The sequence below is a fragment of the Lynx rufus genome, unplaced genomic scaffold (assembly GCF_022079265.1).
Source record: "Lynx rufus isolate CCGP_SWC_20201006 ecotype Redwood Valley unplaced genomic scaffold, mLynRuf1.p SCAF_16, whole genome shotgun sequence".
Taxonomy (NCBI): Eukaryota; Metazoa; Chordata; class Mammalia; order Carnivora; family Felidae; genus Lynx; species Lynx rufus.
In genome coordinates, this window is record NW_025814830.1 from 27,218,192 (window position 1) to 27,222,896 (window position 4,705).

Below are 4,705 nucleotides of genomic sequence, written 5' to 3' on the forward strand. Positions count from 1 at the left end.
CTTCCCCTCATACTGGACGTGAGCATGTGCAGTGGGGGACACGGTCCCCGGTGTGTAGATCCCCACAAGCCCAGGCTTTCTAGCTGAGCCAGCAAGATAAAGTCCCAGAGCCGGTAAGATAAAACTGACAAACGTTTGTTTGTGTTACACACACACACACACACACACACACACACACACACACACACACGACATCCTTTGTGGGAATACCCAAGCAAAACCATAGACAACTTTAAAATGAACTGTGGCTTCTCCCCAGCCACACTCTGGGGGAGCCGAGCCTCCTGGGGGCGGGGGGGCGGGGGGGGTTGGTTACACAGCAGCCCCCAGGCCCAACGTCAGTTCATTCTCTGCAAGCCTGCCTTAGCCGGCCACGCAGGCCCCACCTGCCTCACCCCAAGATGCCGCAGACCCTCAAGCGCAGCTTGCAGAGGGGCTCCCGGTGCAGCCGGGGCCTCCGCACGCCCCTCTCCCTCCACGTGCGTGCCTCACTGTCCGGCCACCATCAAGGTGATCGCCAAGTACTAAAGCCGTGCGCTTCCCTTCCCACAAAAATAATCATCGGGAGCCCCTTTGATTTGCAGGGAAATCGGGATTTCTTGCTGCACTTCCTGTCAGGCCGGCCCTTTGAACAGGCTCCCTCCATAATTTAGAGTTGGAATCTCGTTTTAAATGGCAGTTAAAAATTGTATGTGGCAGTTCACAATGAAATTTAGCTTGACAGCTTGGACATAAAACTAAAAATAAATGACTCCACATCCAAATAATAAGTAATAACAATGTTAGCCTGCATAAGAATAGCAGGGCTGGATTCAAATACAATATTAATTTTAGGAATATGAGTGACTGGGGAGAGACAGAGGCAAAGAAACAAATCCTTCATATAGCAACGGTCTCCTCTTATCCCCCAGGCAACTGGCTTCCCTCGCACCTCTGCGGCACAGCAATTATGTGGTGTAATGGAGCCAGCGCAAATAAGCAGAAAGATTTTATTAAACCAAATGAGCAAATCATCTGCGTATTATTGCGATTTGATTGACACTGACAAGTGTCGAGCAGACGCGGATGCGAATATGATAAAGAAGCTTGCAGAAAAGCTGTTGATAATGTTACTCTTGATAAAGTTCCCCGGCCACCCTCTCTAGGTAAATAGAAGGGCGAGGGAGAGGACGCATATTAATTCACCTAGTTGGCAGCCCACTGGAGGGGTGGGAAGGCGGGGTGGGGCGGGGGGGGGGGGGAGTTGCTAAGGGTTCAGCGTATGGCATTTTATATGAATACCAAAATTGCATTCATGATTCGCGCAGACTTTACGATAATATATTAATATTAAAACTAAAGGTCATTCCACATAACGCTTAAGCTGCCTGAGCTTCAACCTTTATGCCAATAACAGACTCTGGAAAGTAAGTGAGAAATATTTGAATACTCAAAAAAAAAAAAATTTTTTTTTTTTTTTTCCTTTGGGAGGCTTGCTGGCTAACGCCAGCTCAGGTGGCCCCTCACCCACCTGCCTTCTCCGGGGACAATTACAGGGCTACCTGGAGGATGAGACAGCTGGTGCTGCCAGGGCGGAGAGAGGACTAATTACCACAAGCCTCGGGCCCTCCACACTGCTGCGTTGCACTAATGATTCCCTTATGAACTGGAGCGTGCTGCCACCGACGCTGCTCCACGGAGTCAGCACAAAACTTCACGCGGCTGCTCGGGGCGCTCGGAGCAAACGGGCCAGCACGAGGCGGGCTCTGTCGAGGACGATTTAAGGGGAGACCCGCCTGGAGGCAGGGGGCCGGCCGTGATGACCTCTGGAGCTCCCTCCAGGGGGCGCTTTGCTCCGATTCTGTCGGTAGGGCTGGCTGGCGCAAGAGAGGGTCGTGGCCGGCCCGGCCGGCTTGGCGGGTGGGTGGGCTCTGAAGTTTTGCTAGAAGAGAAGCTGAGAGGAGAAAACCAGGGATTGGGAGACCTGCTGAACTGAGGGGACGTCCAAGTTGAACGGGCGTCCAGAGAAGGGGATTCTCAGGGCTGGAAGGCTGATCTGGCCCTGGGTCTCCGTCTGGTGGGCAGACTGACAAGGGTGGTCTCCTAACTCAAGGTGGACGGAGGGCCTGACGTGCTGGAGGCAGCCGGGTCAGGCTGGTCGGCTTCCTAACTCCGCCTGTGGCCTCCCTGGCTGCTTGAAATTGACCGCCCCCCAGGAAGATTTCCCCCACGGAAATTGGCAAATGCTTTAGATCAGGGCTCCCCTTCCACCAGCCAGTTTTAAAACACTTCACTGACTGGCGCAGGGCAACATATGGGAGAGATTCCACTTCCCACGAGCCCCTGGGCTGTGATCACTGCTTATCTAGCAAATATCTGGTCTTCATAGATCCCCATTTGGTGCAAAGCAAGAGGAAGAAAAAAAAAGGCTAAATTAAATCCAACCTAATACGATAATTCCGGCAACTTCTCTAGATACTTTTCTACCTTTCCTGGGAAAAGAAATCAGACTCCCGCCTGCCCGGCCAGCTCCATTGTGAGGCAGCCCTGGAGTGAACGGGACGGGCTGTGCTAGGATGTGTGTCTTGAAGGGTCTGCCTCTCCCGGAAGGTGTCCCTCGACCACTGGTTACGCTCACCTTGCTGACATTTTGGTGTTGGAATTAGCGATCTGGGCCCCCTGGGCCTGGCCAGCCTCATCTTTGGCAGGTAGATGGCCCTCCCACCCACAACATCCTGGCCTAGGCAGGCCAGTCGTCTTCTGCCGTGCTCCTGGCTGAGTCTACTCCATGACAGAATGGAATGGAAGGCTGCTGTGGAAAGCGGTGTTCTTCTGCCTGACCACATACCCCCCACTTCACTTCACTGTGGCCTCATGCAGGTCCCTCCAGGGGCAGGCAGGTGGGTCTTCCGGGGAACTGGGGCAGAAATCGCTCTTCCTTTGGCCTCCCCCTCGTCCTTTTTGCCACGTTCTTTCCCTCTCAAGGCTAAAGTCTGGAGCAGGAAAATAGAGACGCATAGACTGCCTCCTTCTTTCTCTCCCTCCTCGCACTTCCAAAATCTGCCAAGGCCAATTCCTCTGCCTTAGTGTTTTTCAAATGGGAAGTCATAATCCATTGGCGGGGGATGACATAAAGTCAGGGTCATGACCAGCATTAATTAAAAAAAAAAAAGACAGTTTTAAATTAAAAAGATGTTTTGATGCTTATTTTTTTTTTAATTTTTTTTTCAACATTTATTTTTTTTGGGACAGAGAGAGACAGAGCATGAACAGAGGAGGGGCAGAGAGAGAGGGAGACACAGAATCGGAAACAAGCTCCAGGCTCTGAGCCAACAGCCCAGAGCCTGACGCGGGGCTCGAACTCACGGACCGCGAGATCGTGACCTGGCTGAAGTCGGACGCTTAACCGACTGTGCCACCCAGGCGCCCCAGATGTTTTGATGTTTATTTTTGAGTGAGAACACAAGCGGCGGAGGGGTAGAGAGAGACAGAGACAGGATCTGAAGCAGGCTCCAGGCTCCAAGCTGTCAGCACAGAGCCTGACGCAGGGCTCTAACTCAGGGCTCCAACTCAAGAACCTGAGCTGAAGTCAGACGCTTAACCAACTGAGTCACCCAGGCACCCCAGGAAAAGACAGTTTTAAAAGTGAGAAAATACCACATATAATAAGGCTAAGAATTGTTCTGTGAAATGTATTTTGCTTATATGTGTGTGTGTGTGTGTGTGTGTTTTCTGGTTAAAAATGTAAAATGAGGGGGCACCTGGGTGGCTCAGCTGGTTAAGCGTCTGACTTCGGCCCAGGTCATGATCTCACGTTCATGGGTTTGAGCTCCGTGTCAGGCTCTGTGCTGACAGCTCGGAGCCTGGAGCCTACTTTGGACTCTGTCTCCCTCTCTCTGCCCCTCCCCAACTTGTGCGCGCACGCTCGCTCTCTCTCAAATAAATAAACATTAAAAAAATTGATATTTTAACTGTTCGGTAATGTTAAATACCATTCTAATCTTAAAAACAGGCGAGGGACCAGATTTGGCCCAAGGTTTGCAGACCATGCTATATACAAATTTTAACTTGAAATAATAAAAACATCATTTAAAATAGTCACAACAGGGGCGCCTGGGTGGCGCAGTCGGTTAAGCGTCCGACTTCAGCCAGGTCACGATCTCGCGGTCCGTGAGTTCGAGCCCCGCGTCGGGCTCTGGGCTGATGGCTCAGAGCCTGGAGCCTGTTTCCGATTCTGTGTCTCCCTCTCTCTCTGCCCCTCCCCCGTTCATGCTCTGTCTCTCTCTGTCCCAAAAATAAATAAATAAACGTAAAAAAATAAAAAAAAAAATAGTCACAACAGGGGCACCTGGGTGACTCAGTCTGTTAAGCATCTGACTTCGGCTCAGGTCACGATCTCAGGGGTTCGCGAGTTCAAGCCCCGTGTCGGGCTCTGTGCTCACAGCTCAGAGCCTGGAGCCTGCTTCGGATTCTGTGTCTCCCTCTCTCTCTCTGCCCCTCCTCAGCTCGTGCTCTGTTCTCGCTCAGTCGCTCAAAACATAAAATAAAATGTTAAAAAAAAAATAAAATCTTTTAAAAAAAGTAAAATGAATTTCTTACTGGCATCACAGAAACCATGTTTGAAAGTCACAATTCTGCCTCATCTCTCATCCCAGAGCAACAGGCTGAGGGCCACAGGGATATCACCCCCACACTGGAGGCCCCCGACACTGCTGGTTCCAGGCCT